This window comes from Silene latifolia, chromosome 11 (genome assembly GCF_048544455.1).
Source record: "Silene latifolia isolate original U9 population chromosome 11, ASM4854445v1, whole genome shotgun sequence".
NCBI classification, from domain to species: Eukaryota; Viridiplantae; Streptophyta; class Magnoliopsida; order Caryophyllales; family Caryophyllaceae; genus Silene; species Silene latifolia.
In genome coordinates this window covers 196,845,912-196,864,235 of record NC_133536.1, presented here as the reverse complement: position 1 = coordinate 196,864,235, position 18,324 = coordinate 196,845,912, and the positions used below count along the sequence as shown (strand labels likewise).

Genomic DNA, 18,324 nt, shown 5'->3' with positions numbered 1-18,324 from the left:
TTTATTAATATTAACCGCTGAGCCAAGATACCGGTTCGATTACCTTCCCTACCTCGTGGTATAGACTCGAGTTACAAAGTGACTATTGACGGTGCTAAGAACTTATGTCTGTCTTTGATATATTGCCCTTTCTTGTTTGATGATTCTATGAATCATAGAAGGTGAGATGCAAGCCGGCTATGGTTGATAGAGTTTGGATTACAATTTGTTAAATGTTTCACATGTTAGTTTAGTTTGGTCAGTTTAGGGCTCATATGTTAGAATGATTGATAATTGAATTCTTTATCATCTAGTTTACATGTTTTACTACATGTTACATTAATTATGACGATTCGTGGCTGGGAGGACTCGAAGTTACTCCCCACTGAATTGTGGCTTTCGTGTTTGTATAAAATGCGATTGACAGGTTGTTGATGCTTAGTTGGGGTCACAGACGGGCTAGTGAGCAAGGAACCTTGGACCTAGTTTTGGCTTTCTTTTGTAGAAACCTTTTATCTTTTGGTTATGTATATAACCTTTTAACTTTTGGTTTTGTATATAATTTGAAGGGACATATGTCTCCCTTTTCCATTTTGGGTTGTATCATTATGTATTTTCTTACCTTTAGCGGTGTTAAGTAAATTAGATTTTTGAAATTGCAGGTTTTTGGACTAGTTGAACCATTTACAAACATATCCTACCAGTTTTTCTGTAGAATTTACGTATTTAATTAAGGCTAGATTTAAGGGTGTCACAGTTGGTATCAGAGCATATTGCTCCCGACGCACGTTTGTGCACCCCACTTAGAATCACTTGACCTCTGAATAATAAACTTGAGAGAAGGGTAGGATGGGTAGAATTAGGATTTTATGTGGTAGTCTGTTTGTGATTGCTAATTGTTAGGTACTAATTAATTTTCTCTTTTGTAAGATGGCTCCGCCAAGAAGAATTGATGATGCTATCTTAATAGTTCTTACTCAAATTCTCCGAAACCAACAAAATCAGCAGAATCAACAAGCTCCTTCTCTTCCTCCTTCCCATTTCTCCCTAAAACTTCTTTTGTTTTTCTTTTGGTGCCTCTTTATCCTTTATTTCAGTCTCGTTGCCTATTCGTCTTTCTAATTCCTCATCGCTCGCCTAGGTAACTATTCTTCTATTCTTTCTCTCGATTCATCCTTGGTTCGTTTTCTTCTTTTAATGAGGGTCCTTGAGGACACCTTCCTTTTATTCCGCTGGATAGTGCCCTCGGTCAAGAGAACCCGGTTTTGAGAGAATGTTTTTAACTGGGCCTCGTACGTTGGGGTGAGTGAATGTATCATTGGAGGGCGTGGACGAGTTGAGAAATTGATTGTTTAAGGTTTGAGTTGTATAGGAGAATATAACTTGGGATCCTTTGGTTAGTCTTGTTAGTTGTGTTTGATATGGGAGCCTAGTGAGTTGAGAAACATTTTGGGATTTATGACTAATGAGAGCTTGTTTGTTATAGATGATTGAGCATGGGTACTACCTTAGCACATAAGATGGAATGAACCTAAGCTACTTCATTTGAGAGTCTCGATATTTCTTGTGGAGAATTAAAGGTATGATAGTTAGCCCTAATCCTTGTAGGCCTTGAAAGGAATACAATAGAACATTGATGTTGCTTAATGGATTGGTATTGTACTTTGGGATTAATTAGTTTGTTAAACCTTTTAAGTTGACCAAATCTAGTATAGAGTAGCCCTTGGTGACCTTTCGAAATTTAAGAACACGTGGTTGACCTTAGTAATCATATCTGGATTTGGGAATTATGGTGGAATGTTGTTCGATGTAGTTCGTGAGTTCAAGGATGTGATTCCAATTTATGGTATCGGAGACTAGAAGTATTAAGTGGTGAGATGATATACTTGGGGATGACATAGTAAGTGAAGTTCAAGGACGAGAATTGTAAAGAAGATACTTTGGGACATGGGTGGTAACAAATGAATTTGTGTGGTGAATTGATTTTGGCTCTTAGAACCAATTGAGTTGAGGAATACCTACCATTGTGGAATCCTTGTTAGTCTTATAATTTGGTAGACTTTTGGGGCTTTGTTGAGCACCTTAGTGATGTAACCTTATCATATCGATCATAAGCTTTGATGAGTGTTCGGTAAGCGGGAACCCTTTCATCGTGCCGCTTCTATTCTCCTTTCCTTCTCTTTAACGATCGTTGAACCTTGTCTTTATGCCAAATTTTACGTATCTTCTTCTTGCCCGAGATATCTTCTTAACTCGAATACCTCTTATTTTTGTCAACCGTTATCTTTACGGTCTGACTCCTTAGTTTCCTAACTTGTCAGATGCATGCACCCTTCAGAAATGTTTTACTGTTTCTCTATTCCGTTATCACTCCTTACCTCCTTAGTATAGTTGGTACCCTGTTGACCATATTTACAGAGTTTGTGAGATGTGATTTGTGGATATAGGTTTGACTAAGTAGCCGAGTTTGGGTTGGGCTTCCATAATCACTTTGGAGATGAGGGTTTGATAATGTATATATTATCGTGTGGGAAATGTTAAATGTGGGATTATTTGTTGGTTTTAGTGGGTGATATTGATTACTACTTGAAATATGTTATGAGAGTGAGAGTAAGCTACATTGTTGGGAAGTCTTAGCACTTGTTTTGGTAACTAGAAAGGGTAATGGTTTGGTGGACACCAATTGTTGGGTTAAAGAACATAGTTTCACTTATGGTTTTAGGAACTTTGAGGAGATAAAGTGTTGTTACAATTAAGACCTTGTTCCTTGGGAATTTGATGGTAAGTAAGTTTTAGGATGTCAAATTTGAAAGAATATTCCTTGAGATGTGGATGACCATAATGGTTTGGTGATGTGATTTGGCATTCTAGTTGACTCTTGAGAGAGTTCTTGAGTTGAGAGAGACTTAGTGTTGAGAAAAATTTATTAACCATATAGGTTTATAGACCTTGAGGTCACATTGAGTACTTGAGATGATGGGATGATGTTGTAGCTGAGTGTAGATCCGCTTTCGGCAATCCTTAGTAAGCAAAAGGATAGAAAACTTGAGATCCTATTGATTTTTCAGAGTTTGGGGTTGGTATGTTACTACCTTGTTTTGAAATGAGTATCTTGTGGAATATTTGAGGAACTTTCTCTTGGAGTTTATAGCTTGGTATTGGGATTCTTGAATGAAGGTTTACTTTTTGAGGAAACCATAGTTGACACTAGTTGGATATGAATATAGCTTTGTTGGAAGCTATGACCTTAGGCTTGTGGAAGTTGTTTCTGAATGTTTGAGGATTTGGAACCGTTTTGGGTGTTGTTGTAGTTTGTGATAAAAGTGTTTGGCATTTCCTTGTTGTCTGATTTTCCTTCTTCCTTGATCATGAGCGTTACTGCTCATACCTCTTTTCCTTACTTCATCATACTCCTCTCATAAGTTTGATGTTGGTAACCTATGAAACTCCGTCTTTGACACCCATTTAGGTTCGACTTCAATTCTTACCTCATGAAATTCATACAGCTCCTTTGATTATTATTCTTATTATAGAACTTTAAACTAAGATTTTGAAAATGCTTTTATGATTTTTAATGGTTTTAACATTAATGAGTGTTAAATCTCGTTGTTGGAGACGTCCCAATAATGGGTTTTCTCATTTATTGGTGTAGAAATATTTTTATATCTTGATATGAATGTGGATGTTCTTGTCTGATCAACAAGAGTATCACCGTTTCATTGAAAAGATACCTATATTTTCTTATAACTATCATTTCTCCTTCTGAGTTTCGAGGACGAAACTTTTTAAAAGGAGGGGTGATTGTAACGCCCCGTAATTTCGGACCGTTAATATATTTCGAAAACAATTTATTAATCAAATAAAAGTTGATATTTAAGTATTTAAAGTAAAAATAATTCAAAGAAATATAATTTTATTATATTTTGAAGAAAAGTATTTATTTGGATAGTTTCGAGATGTTTAAAAATAGTTTAAACCGTGTAAAACTTTTTATTTCGAAATAAGGGCGTATCGGGGGGAAAATAACAATTCTTTTGAACGTTGGGTAAACGAAATTGGAAATGGGTCGTATGAATACTCAATTTTATTGTAATCTCGTGTTTAAGAACTTTGGTCTTGACGGAATTTGCATTTGACTTACGGTTTTAATTATTATTGAAACGAGTCAAAACCGACTCGTAAAAATCCCGACTAAAAATCCCGCACTCCCTCCTTTCCTTCCTCCCTTTCCCGCGGACCAAACCCCTTCCCCTTTTCTTTTTTTTTCTGATTTTGTCTTTCCTTCATCTTCCTCAACTCTCCCTTTTACTAAAACACCATTTTACTTCAATTTCAAGCCAAAATCGTCACCATTTCTTCGTTTCTACTCGGATTCTCGCATAATTTACCTTTCCGGAATCCCTCACGAGATCTACAACTTAGTATGTTCTAATTTCAGTTTTCATTAAGTTGTTTTAAGACCAATTTTCGGAAATTCGGTATTTATGCTTAATTATTGTGTTTTTATTGTTTAATTAGGTGAAGATTTGGAAGACGAGTTCGGGGACTCGTATATTGTAGAGGATAGCGGATAGTTGCTAGTTAGGGTTTGGGTTTGAGGTGCTAATTGCTCTTTTTCTAGCTTAAGGTAACATATTTCGAGTTACTCGACGAAAGATCGTCACATGTTTTTGATTTTTGTATGTTTGGTGATTTTTGTTTGAATAGTAGTTTTCACATGTAAAATTTGTTGCATGCATGTTTAATTTGTGCCTTTTGTTAGTTTAAATTATCAAAGTTGAATTGGGGACGATTAATTAATGTTCAGACGGTCTTTTACTAAACAAAAATGGAAAAATAAGGTGGTGTAGGGGACGGGCAAAGGCGGCGGCGAGCCCGTGGCGAGCCCACGGCTGGCCCGGTCGGTCCGTTGCTTGTTTAGCGGTTTTCCATGCAAAATTTGTCATTTAAGGTTTATTAATGACATAGTTAGTATGAGTACACTTTAGGAATTGAATCATATAAGTAATAAAAATTATGTTAATGGTAAAACTATGCTTATGTTAATAGTTATCACATGATAGGATAGTTTACAAAATGAATTTGTAAATAATAGGCTCAAAATGAATTGTATAGGGATAATTGTAATGTTTTGTTGATTGTGCCGAAAACTGAGCCTTAGTCCCTTTGACTGATGCGATGTCAGTTAATTGAGTGATTGGTCACCGCAATTTAACCGTGCACTGTCGCAGGGCTGGGGTTGCGGGTAAAAATTCGGTTGAATGAATTAGATAATCGGCCTTTTTCTTGTTTTAGGCCATTTATTATATCTCTATTTCACATGTGTAGTTAGTTGAATTTAAATAGCTTCTTATTTAGTTAGTTGAATTTAAATAGCTTCTTATTTTGTAGTAATGACCCTAGATTCCACTAAAGCCTTTAATATTGTTAAAATTGCTAGAATTGGAAGTTAGTATTGAATTCTTATTGAGGACACTGTTGGATTTGTATGCTGAATAGACATTTATATAGCCTTTCACATGATAGAATGTTAGCATTTAGGTTGGTAAGTTGGACTTTTGTCCTCTTATGGTTAAGTGGGTGTCTTACTTGACTTGTGTGGTGAGTCTTGTGTGGTGTGGGCTAAAGTATTCAAGCTGGGACTAGGTCCTAGGTGAGTATTTCGGCCTTCATCATAGATAGGTCTTTATAGTCTTTGACGAGTATATGTTCACTGCTTGATAGCCTTTGTGTTCCTGACTAGTGGATGTTTATCCAAGTTGGGGCATGACCTCAGTTACTTATTTTGATAGTAAGTGGTCAGCTTAAGTACTAGCCAAACCTTCGGTGCTGTCCTTAGGGTACTCACTTCACTTTGTTTTAAAAAAAAGTTGTGGGTCTTGGGTGCGGTGGTGTGTATCCGCATGTCTAGGTCTGCGCAGATTTTAGGCTAGGGTTGTGTTGTCTCTTGGCCATGTTTTATTAATATTAACCGCTGAGCCAAGATACCGGTTCGATTACCTTCCCTACCTCGTGGTATAGACTCGAGTTACAAAGTGACTATTGACGGTGCTAAGAACTTATGCCTGTCTTTGATATATTGCCCTTTCTTGTTTGATGATTCTATGAATCATAGAAGGTGAGATGCAAGCCGGCTATGGTTGATAGAGTTTGGATTACAATTTGTTAAATGTTTCACATGTTAGTTTAGTTTGGTCAGTTTAGGGCTCATATGTTAGAATGATTGATAATTGAATTCTTTATCATCTAGTTTACATGTTTTACTACATGTTACATTAATTATGACGATTCGTGGCTGGGAGGACTCGAAGTTACTCCCCACTGAATTGTGGCTTTCGTGTTTGTATAAAATGCGATTGACAGGTTGTTGATGCTTAGTTAGGGTCACAGACGGGCTAGTGAGCAAGGAACCTTGGACCTAGTTTTGGCTTTCTTTTGTAGAAACCTTTTATCTTTTGGTTATGTATATAACCTTTTAACTTTTGGTTTTGTATATAATTTGAAGGGACATATGTCTCCCTTTTCCATTTTGGGTTGTATCATTATGTATTTTCTTACCTTTAGCGGTGTTAAGTAAATTAGATTTTTGAAATTGCAGGTTTTTGGACTAGTTGAACCATTTACAAACATATCCTACCAGTTTTTCTGTAGAATTTACGTATTTAATTAAGGCTAGATTTAAGGGTGTCACAGCTTGTTTACTCCCTCATCTCACCACTTAATACTTCTAGTCTCCGATACCATGAATTAGAATCGCATCTTTGAACTCACGAACTACATCGAACAACTTTCCACCAAAATTCCCAAATTCAGATATGATTAATAAAGTCAACAAGGGCTACTCTATACTAAATTTGGTCAACTCAAAAGGTTTAACAAACTAACTAATTCCAAAGTACGATACCAAACCATTAAACAACGTCAATGTCCTATTGTATTCCTTTCAAGGCCTACAAGGATTAGGGCTAACTATCATTCCTTTAATTCTCCATAAGAAACATCGAGACTCTCAAATGAAGTAGCTCAGGTTCATTCCATCTTATGTGCTAAGGTAGTACCCATGCTCAATCATCTATAACAAATAAGCTCGCAATAGACATAAATCCAAAGGTATTCCTCAACTCACTAGGCTCTCATATCATGCACAACTAACAAGTCTAACCAAAGGATCCCAAGTTATATTCTCCTATACCACTCAAACCTTAACCAATCAATTTCTCAACTCGTTCACGCCCTCCAATGATACATTCTCTCAAAACCGGGTTCTCTTGAACAAGGGAACTATCCTACGGAATAAAAGGAAGATGTCCACATGGGCTTTATTATAAGAAGAAAACGAACCTAAGATGAATCGGGAGAAGGAATTGAAAGGTAGTTACCAAGGCAAGAGAAGAGAAATTTGAAAGACGAATAAACAACGAGATTGGAAGACTAAGGTAAGATTGCATTATCTACATCTATTGGAGAGCCATCTTACAAAAGAGAAAATCAATTAGTACCTAACAATTAGCAATCACAAACAGACTACCACATAAAATCCTAAATCTACCCATCCTACCCATCTCTCAAGTTTATTATTTAAAGGTCAAGTGATTTTAAGTGGGGTGCACAGACGTGCGTCGGGAGCAAATAAGCTCTGATACCAACTGTGACACCCTTAAATCTAGCCTTAATTAATTACGTAAATTCTACAGAAAAACTGGTAGGATATGTTTGTAATTGGTTCAACTAGCCAAAAACCATTAATTTCAAAAAAATTTCTAAACCAATCACAACATTTCCAACATTCCCAGAAGCGGGTGCCAAAACTTGCAATGCTAATGAACTACTTTACGTGCCATAGCTAAATAAGAAAATAGAATGATACAAACCAAAAATAGAAAAGGGAGACATATGTCCCTTCAAATTATATACAAAACCAAAAGGTAAAAGGTTTACTAATAGAATAGCCAAAACTAGGTCCAAGGTTCCTTGCTCACTAGCTCGTCTGTGACCCCAACAAAGCATCAACGACCTGTCAATCGCATTTTATACAAACACGAAAGCCACAATTCAGTGGGGAGTAACTTCGAGTCCTCCCAGCCACGAATCGTCAAAATTAATGTAACATGTAATGTAACATGTAAACAATATGATAAACCATGTAATTATCATGTAATCTATCCTATGACCCCTAAACTGACCAAACTAAACTATCATGTGAATCATATAATTCAAATAGTAATCCAAACTTTATCAATCAGAACCGGCTTACATCTCACCTATTACAGTTCATAAAATCACCATACAAGAAAGGGCAATATATCAAAGACAGGCATAAGTTCTTAGTACGGTCAATAGTCACTTTGTAACTCGAGTCTATACCACGAGGTAGGGAAGGTAATCGAACCGGTATCTTGGCTCAGCGGTTAATATTAATAAAACATGGCCAAGAGACAACACAACCCTAGCCTAAAAATCACTTGAGACCTAGACATGCGGATACACACCACCGCACCCAAGACCCACAATTTTTCTAAAACAAAGTGAGTACCCTAAGGAGTCCACCAAAGGGTTGGCTAGTACTTAAGCTGACCACTTACTATCAAAATAAGTAACTGAGGTCATGCCCCAACTTGGATATAAATCCACTAGTCAGGAACACAAAGGCTATCAAGCAGTGAACATATACTCGTCAAAGACTATAAAGACCTATCTATGATGAAGGCCGAAATACTCACCTAGGACCTAGTCCCAGGTAGTCCCAGCTTGAATACTTTAGCCCACATCACACAAGTCAAGTAAGACACCCACTTAACCATAAGAGGGCAAGGAGTCCTACTTACCAACATAAATTCTAACATTCTATCATGTGAAAGGCTATATAAATGTCTATTCAGCATACAAATCCAACAGTATCCTCAATAATTATTAAATACCAAATTTCAATTCTAACAATATTAACCATATTAAAGGCTTCAGGGAATCTAGGGCCGTTTCTACAATATAAGAAGCTACTTAAATCAACTAATTACACATGTGAGATAAAAATATAATGAATGGCCTAAAACAAGAAAAAGGCCGACTATCTAATTCATTCAAAATTTCATCCAACCGAAATTTTACCCGCAACCCCAGCCCTGCGACAGTGCACGGGTTAAATTGCGGTGACCAATCACTCAATTGTCGACATCGAATCAGTCAAAGGGATTAAGGCTCAGTTTTCGGCACAATCATCAAAACATGGCAATTATTGCTATAAAATTTACCTTGAGCCTAATCATTACAATTTCATCTTATAAACTATCCTAACATGTGATAACTATCAATATAAGCTAAATTTTACCAACCTCATTATCTATACTACTAACATTATTCATTTTAAGCCATTTTATTACCATTTCATTTTATAACCTATACTAACACATGTTAACTACCAATATAAGAATAATTTCTACTACTAGTATGGTTCAATTTAAAAGTGTACCCATATGTGACTTATACAACTCTAACATTAATTAACCCGAAATGACCAATATTGTACGAAAAACCGCGAAACAAGCACGGACCAACCCGGGCCAACCCCAAGGCCGGCCGTGGGCTGCCGTGGGCCTGCCGGCTGCTGGCCGTCACCCCTACACCACCATTTTTCCATTTTTGTTTAATAAAAGACCGTCTGAACACTAATTAATCGTTCCCAATTCAACTTTGTTAATTTAAACTAACAAAAGGCATAAATTAAGCATGCATGCAACAAATTTTAACATGTGAAAACTACTACTCAAACAAAAATCACCAAACATACAAAAACAACAAAGCATGTGACGATCTTTCGTCGAGTAACTCGAAATATGTTACCTTAAGCTAGAAAATGAGCAATTAGCACCTCAAAACCCAAACCCTAACAACAACTAGCCGCTATCCTCGACAATATACGAGTCCCCAAACTCGTCTTCCAATTCTTCACCTAAATAAACAATAAAAACACAATAATAAGTACTTAAAACCGAAATTACCGAAAATTCATCTTAAAACAACTTCAAGAAAACTGAAATTAAATTATACCAGGTTATAGATCTCGACGAGAGGATTCCGGAAATATAAATTTTGCGAAAAACGGACTAGTAACGAAGAAATTATGATGAAAATGGTGTTTTGGTTGATGATTATGATAGAATGACGATGGAGATGATGATGGAAAGAAAAATCAGAAAAAATGAAGGGGAAGGGGGTGTGGTCCGCGGGAAAGGAGAGAAAGAAAGGAAAGAGCGGGTTTGAGTCGGGATTTTTCGAGTCGGTTTTGACTCGTTTCGATAATAATTAAAACCGTAGGTCAAATGCAAATTCCGACAAGACCAAAGTTCTTAAACACGAGATTACAAGAAAATTGAATTTTCATACGACCCATTTCCAAATTCGTTTACCCAATGTTCAAAAGAATTGTCATTTTCCCCCCGATACGCCCTTATTTCGAAATAAAAAGTTTTACACGGTTTAAACTATTTTTAAACATCTCGAAACTATCAAAATAAATACTTTTCTTCAAAATATAATAAAATTATATTTCTTTGAATTATTTTTACTTTAAATACTTAAATATCAACTTTTATTTGATTAATAAATTATTTTCGAAATATATTAACGGTCCGAAATTACGGGGCGTTACAATTTTGGTTGTAAATGGGCCTTGACCCGTGCATCATACGGAGTATTCGTTTGAGCTAGTATATATATACAACCTAACCAGGAAACCTAATTTGTGTTCCATACCACCACCCATCCGCCTCTCTATCTCTATTAATATTTTTTCCCAAACTTCTCTCTTGATGTGTTCAGACATCTCAACCAAACATCATCATATCACCCACCATCTCAACCAAACATTATCACATCACACCATCTACCCGGTGTTCTCAGATGCCAGTGTTCTCAACCAAACTTTATCACAACACACCATCTACCCGGTGTTCTCAGATGTCGGCGTTCTCAACCAAACATTATCACATCACACAATCTACCCGGTGTTCTCAACCAAACATTATCACATCACACCATCTACCCGGTGTTCTCTCAGATGCCGGTGTTCTTAACCAAACTTTATCATATCACACCATCTACCAGGTGTTCTCAACCAAACATTATCATATCACACCATCTACCCGGTGTTCTCAACCAAACTTTATCATATCACACCATCTACCCGGTGTTCTCAACCAAACATTATCATATCACACCATCTACCCGGTGTTCTCAACCAAACATTATCACATCACACCATCTACCCGGTGTTCTCCTCAAGCATGTTTCTCATCCATTTATGGATGGAGTAAATTGAATTTGTTAGAGAAATGGAATAAAATAAAGAATGACTTTTCTCTACCAAATTTAATTTACTCTTTTCATCCAAACATTATCACATCACACCATCTACCCGGATCCATGTATGGATGGAGTAAATTGAATTTGTTAGAGAAATGGAATAAAATAAAGAATGACTTTTCTCTACCAAATTTAATTTACTCTTTTCATCCAAACATTATCACATCACACCATCTACCCGGTGTTCTCCTCAAGCAAAACATCCATGTATGGATGGAGTAAATTGAATTTGTTAGAGAAATGGAATAAAATAAAGAATGACTTTTCTCTACCAAATTTAATTTACTCTTTTCATCCATTCACGAACTTTTTATCCGGCAAAGATGAATCTTCTTATACCAAAAGACGTTTTTAACAAAAGATGAGTTTTTTTTCTCCTTGTTTTTTAATCCTTTTCATTTTTTATTAATTTTTTGCTAATGTTTTCTATTATTCTCTATTTGAATTCTCTAATTTCCAATAATTTTATATGAAACATACTTTGGTGGGATGGGAGAGACTTATTTTATTATCGAAAAATGACTTATTTACCCCTACGATTTTACGGTTGGAAAAGTAATTTACCCTTCAATCAAGCCCTTGCGCCTCTAGAAAGCCCTCATATCAGGTGGGCTTTACCTCAGTTACACAAGTGGGCTTTACCCCAGTTACAACCACTACATCCACTATATATACGCTCATCATTTAACAATAAAACCCTAATTCTTACGAACCCTTTCGCTCTACACTCATCTCATTCTCACAAACCCTTGCGATCTAACATTTCTCGACTAGGTAATAATCTGTTCCGTGCATTTTGTTGATTTTCGTTGATTTTCTTACTGTATTGAATATACCTGTTACGACTTGCATTTTTACTGTCGAATGGTAATTTTCTTTTGTGTTCCCTCCAATTTCCTCAATCCCAATGGACCCTTAATCAATTACCCAAGTACACATCAGAAGTATAGATCATGAAAGGGTCCGTCTACAACCCATAAAACACGTCTATATAGCAAAACCAAAAAAAATCAGATCGAAAATGATGATACAACAATATCGATTTCAAAATAGAAACAAAGAACCGAAAAATCAAGAAAAGAGAATAGATAAACCAAAACGGGCATCAGCGGCACTTAATGGCACTCGCCTTTATAGTTTATACGCTTCAATAAATTCATGTTTGCAATAAACTTCTGTCCGAGGGAATGGAAAGGGAGGGGAACGGGGATGGATCCTAAATTCCCCTCTAACAGAACAAAACAAAACCCTCCGATATAGGAAAATTTTGAACTAAAATGTTGTTGCTACATTCTTCCTCCCCTCCCACTCAATCCCATTCCCACCTATTACTTTTGTAACCAAACAGAATCAGTGTGTTGTTAGAAGCGGAACCTGGATTTGAAAAAAATACAGGGAATAAAACAGAAGCAAAAGATCTCATCCAATTAAACATCACATTCTATGTAAAGAGTCTGGAGTTTTTACAATGAGCTCGAAAGCCGAATCAAGTATTGGGGAACAAAGAACCAAAAAATCAATTACCGAAGTACACATCAGAAGTATAGAACATGAAAGGGTCAAGGGTCCCTCAAAATAGAAACACCGAACCGAAATATCAACAAAAGAAGAACATAGCGGCGAATATAAACACAAAAGAAAATTACCATTCGACAGTAAAAATGCAAGTCGTAACAGGTATATTCAATACAGTAAGAAAATCAACGAAAATCAACAAAATGCACGGAACAGATTATTACCTAGTCGAGAAATGTTAGATCGCAAGGGTTTGTGAGAATGAGATGAGTGCAGAGCGAAAGGATTGGTAAGAATTAGGGTTTTATTGTTAAATGATGAGCGTATATATAGTGGATGTAGTGGTTGTAACTGGGGTAAAGCCCACTTGTGTAACTGAGGTAAAGCCCACCTGATATGAGGGCTTACTAGAGGCGCAAGGGCTTGATTGAAGGAGAAATTACTTTTCCAACCGTAAAATCGTAGGGGTAAATAAGTCATTTTTCGATAATAAAATAAGTCTCTCCCATCCCACCAAAGTATGTTTCACATAAAATTATTGGAAATTAGAGAATTCAAATAGAGAATAATAGAAAACATTAGCAAAAAATTAATAAAAAATGAAAAGGATTAAAAAACAAGGAGAAAAAAAACTCATCTTTTGTTAAAAACGTCTTTTGGTATAAGAAGGTTCATCTTTGCCGGATAAAAATTTCGTGAATGGATGAAAAGAGTAAATTAAATTTGGTAGAGAAAAGTCATTCTTTATTTTATTCCATTTCTCTAACAGATTCAATTTACTCCATCCATACATGGATGTTTTGCTTGAGGAGAACACCGGGTAGATGGTGTGATGTGATAATATGACATGTATAGTCCAAAATTATGGGCTATTAATAACTTTTACTTTGATAGATGAGATAGAAAAAGTGGGCTACGTATAAGGTCCACAATTTACAATCCATCAAATCTTGTTGTGTTAGTAGTATCCAGAAAAATAGGCCCAACTAAGAAGAAGTCTCTTTAGGCGGGAAAACTAAGAGAATATTTATTCTCTTAGTAGTAGGGGGATGACCGCTTTTCTAATTCTTCAAAAAGGTTTGATGTACATAAGTACAAAACTAATAATACTACTTAGCAAACACTTTCTTAATTCATGTGAAATATTGTCAAACGATATAAAAAATGAAACAAGAATAAGGAATATTATATTATATTTTTGCTTTCTTTATCTAAACCAGCCCGTGCAATGTTTACACGGATGTAAAACTAGTAATTGTGGTTCCCCTTTATAATCATTTGTTTACCTTCCTTCTCTTGACTCTTGAGAATGATAGTAGTCATTCACCTCATTTGTCTTAGCAGTAAATTAGAAATAAATAACCCTACCCTAAAAGAAAATTAATGCTTATATATGCTAAAAATGATAAAATTATTCATCTATAACAATCTACCTAGTATAAAAGCTGAGTTTTTTAAAGACTTTTCATTGGTTGATGAATTTTTACATGTGGGTCACCCCATGTTTCTTCTTCGTATTTAACTATCCTCTCTCCTCAACCCAATTCTTATTTCTATTTCATATTCTTATTTCAATCACCTATATTAAAACATAAGTTAAAATGTCAAAATTTACATAAAATGTTGTAATTTACATACTTTCAACGGGTGTAATATGTCAAATACCTTTAATATAATTATAATAAAATACGGTTGTATATTATCTGATATTCAAATCTAATATTTATCAAATATTCGAATCTGCAAATATGCCTATTTGTATTGTTACGATATTGAACACTTAATCACGCTCAATTATATGCTCATGTATCTAATGATAGCGCCTGTTATTATCCCGTACATTTGTTGTACGAGTATAAAACTAGTGACAATATAAAGACATATGAAGTATACGAAACAAGCTAGAATTATCATTTTGCATATAAAATTCACAAATTTTTATTAAAGACGGACACTATTCGTCACAAGCTGAAGACGAATAGTGCTTCTCTAAACATGACAGCCACGAACATTTTTTCAATAAATCGTTAAATTCTTAAATATCTTTATCTAAAAAACCGCGCATTTGCACAACACCTATATTAATTGATTATAATTAACATTTTATTATGGAGTAATGTTTTAAGGGTGACTCATGAAATTTCCTAGACATAAAATTGACCATCTTTTGTGGACAATATTTACCGTGTGTACAATGGAATAAAGTTAAACCAAAGTTAATTAAAGAAAGTACGAATGTCTTTTTACATTTTCAAGAGTGACTCAGAAAGTTTCCTAGATTCATAAATTGATTAACCGTGTTTAATGTGAGGTATTCACGGCGGAAGCAACGTTTGGAAAGATGGCAATATAAAGTTAAAACGTAATTATTTAGAGAAAGAAATAATTATAGGACTAGTGACCTAATTTTGGTTGTAAATGGGCCTTGACCCGTGCATCATACGGAGTATTCGTTTGAGCTAGTATATATATACAACCTAACCAGGAAACCTAATTTGTGTTCCATACCACCACCCATCCGCCTCTCTATCTCTATTAATATTTTTTCCCAAACTTCTCTCTTGATGTGTTCACACATCTCAACCAAACATCATCATATCACCCACCATCTCAACCAAACAATATCACATCACACCATCTACCCGGTGTTCTCAGATGCCGGTGTTCTCAACCAAACTTTATCACAACGCACCATCTACCCGGTGTTCTCAGATGCCGGCGTTCTCAACCAAACATTATCACATCACACAATCTACCTCTCAGATGCCGGTGTTCTCAACCAAACTTTATCATATCACACCATCTACCCGGTGTTCTCAACCAAACATTATCATATCACACCATTTATCCGGTGTTCTCAACCAAACTTTATCATATCACACCATCTACCCGGTGTTCTCAACCAAACATTATCATATCACACCATCTACCCGGTGTTCTCAACCAAACATTATCACATCACACCATCTACCTGGTGTTCTCCTCAAGCATGTTTCTCATCCATGTATGGATGGAGTAAATTGAATTTGTTAGAGAAATGGAATAAAATAAAGAATGACTTTTCTCTACCAAATTTAATTTACTCTTTTCATCCAAACATTATCACATCACACTATCTACCCGGATCCATGTATGGATGGAGTAAATTGAATTTGTTAGAGAAATGGAATAAAATAAAGAATGACTTTTCTCTACCAAATTTAATTTACTCTTTTCATCCAAACATTATCACATCACACAATCTACCCGGTGTTCTCCTCAAGCAAAACATCCATGTATGGATGGAGTAAATTGAATTTGTTAGAGAAATGGAATAAAATAAAGAATGACTTTTCTCTACCAAATTTAATTTACTGTTTTCATCCATTCACGAAGTTTTTATCCGGCAAAGATGAATCTTCTTATACCAAAAGACGTTTTTAACAAAAGATGAGTTTTTTTTCTCCTTGTTTTTTAATCCTTTTCATTTTTTATTAATTTTTTGCTAATGTTTTCTATTATTCTCTATTTGAATTCTCTAATTTCCAATAATTTTATGTGAAACATACTTTAGTGGGATGGGAGAGACTTATTTTATTTTCAAAAAATGACATATTTACCCCTATGATTTTACGGTTGGAAAAGTAATTTCCCCTTCAATCAAGCCCTTGCGCCTCTAGTAAGCCCTCATATCAGGTGGGCTTTACCTCAGTTACACAAGTGGGCTTTACCCCAGTTACAACCACTACATCCACTATATATACGCTCGTCATTTAGCAATAAAACCCTAGTTCTTACAAACCCTTTCGCTCTGCACTCATCTCATTCTCACAAACCCTTGCGATCTAACATTTCTCGACTAGGTAATAATCTGTTCCGTGCATTTTGTTGATTTTCTTACTGTATTGAATATACCTGTTACGACTTGCATTTTTACTGTCGAATGGTAATTTTCTTTTGTGTTCCCTCCAATTTCCTCAATCCCAATGGACCCTTAATCAATTACCCAAGTACACATCAGAAGTATAGATCATGAAAGGGTCCGTCTACAACCCATAAAACACGTCTATATAGCAAAACCAAAAAAAAATCAGATCGAAAATGATGATACAACAATATCGATTTCAAAATAGAAACAAAGAACCGAAAAATCAAGAAAAGAGAATAGATGAACCAAAACGGGCATCAGTGGCACTTAATGGCACTCGCCTTTATAGTTTATACGCTTCAATAAATTCATGTTTGCAATAAACTTCTGTCCGAGGGAATGGAAAGGGAGGGGAAAGGGATGGATCCTAAATTCCCCTCTAACAGAACAAAACAAAACCCTCCGATATAGGAAAATTTTGAACTAAAATGTTGTTGCTACATTCTTCCTCCCCTCCCACTCAATCCCATTCCTACCTATTACTTTTGTAACCAAAAAGAATCAGTGTGTTGTTAGAAGCGGAACCTGGATTTGAAAAAAAATACAGGGAATAAAACAGAAGCAAAAGATCTCATCCAATTAAACATCACATTCTATGTAAAGAGTCTGGAGTTTTTACAATGAGCTCGAAAGCCGAATCAAGTATTGGGGAACAAAGAACCAAAAAATCAATTACCGAAGTACACATCAGAAGTATAGATCATGAAAGGGTCAAGGGTCCCTCAAAATAGAAACACCGAAACGAAATATCAACAAAAGAAGAACATAGCGGCGAATATAAACACAAAAGAAAATTACCATTCGACAGTAAAAATGCAAGTCGTAACAGGTATATTCAATACAGTAAGAAAATCAACGAAAATCAACAAAATGTACGGAACAGATTATTACCTAGTCGAGAAATGTTAGATCGCAAGGGTTTGTGAGAATGAGATGAGTGCAGAGCGAAAGGGTTCGTAAGAATTAGGGTTTTATTGTTAAATGATGAGCGTATATATAGTGGATGTAGTGGTTGTAACTGGGGTAAAGCCCACTTGTGTAACTGAGGTAAAGCCCACCTGATATGAGGGCTTACTAGAGGCGCAAGGGCTTGATTGAAGGGGAAATTACTTTTCCAACCGTAAAATCGTAGGGGTAAATAAGTCATTTTTCGATAATAAAATAAGTCTTTCCCATCCCACCAAAGTATGTTTCACATAAAATTATTGGAAATTAGAGAATTCAAATAGAGAATAATAGAAAACATTAGCAAAAAATTAATAAAAAATGAAAAGGATTAAAAAACAAGGAGAAAAAAAACTCATCTTTTGTTAAAAACGTCTTTTGGTATAAGAAGATTCATCTTTGCCGGATAAAAACTTCGTGAATGGATGAAAAGAGTAAATTAAATTTGGTAGAGAAAAGTCATTCTTTATTTTATTCCATTTCTCTAACAAATTCAATTTACTCCATCCATACATGGATGTTTTGCTTGAGGAGAACACCGGGTAGATGGTGTGATGTGATAATATGACATGTATAGTCCAAAATTATGGGCTATTAATAACTTTTACTTTGATAGATGA

General features: G+C 35.4%; 1 long non-coding RNA gene across 1 annotated transcript; it reads right to left on the bottom strand.

The window, feature by feature from the left end:
- Nucleotides 1-7,856: 7,856 nt before the first annotated feature.
- Nucleotides 7,857-10,306, bottom strand: LOC141615284 (uncharacterized). Its single transcript, XR_012529777.1, has 3 exons — nt 10,024-10,306; nt 9,817-9,925; nt 7,857-7,993 (listed from the first exon to the last, which is right to left on the bottom strand). It is a non-coding gene; the product is annotated as an uncharacterized LOC141615284 (long non-coding RNA).
- Between the last annotated feature and the right edge of the window lie 8,018 nt (nt 10,307-18,324).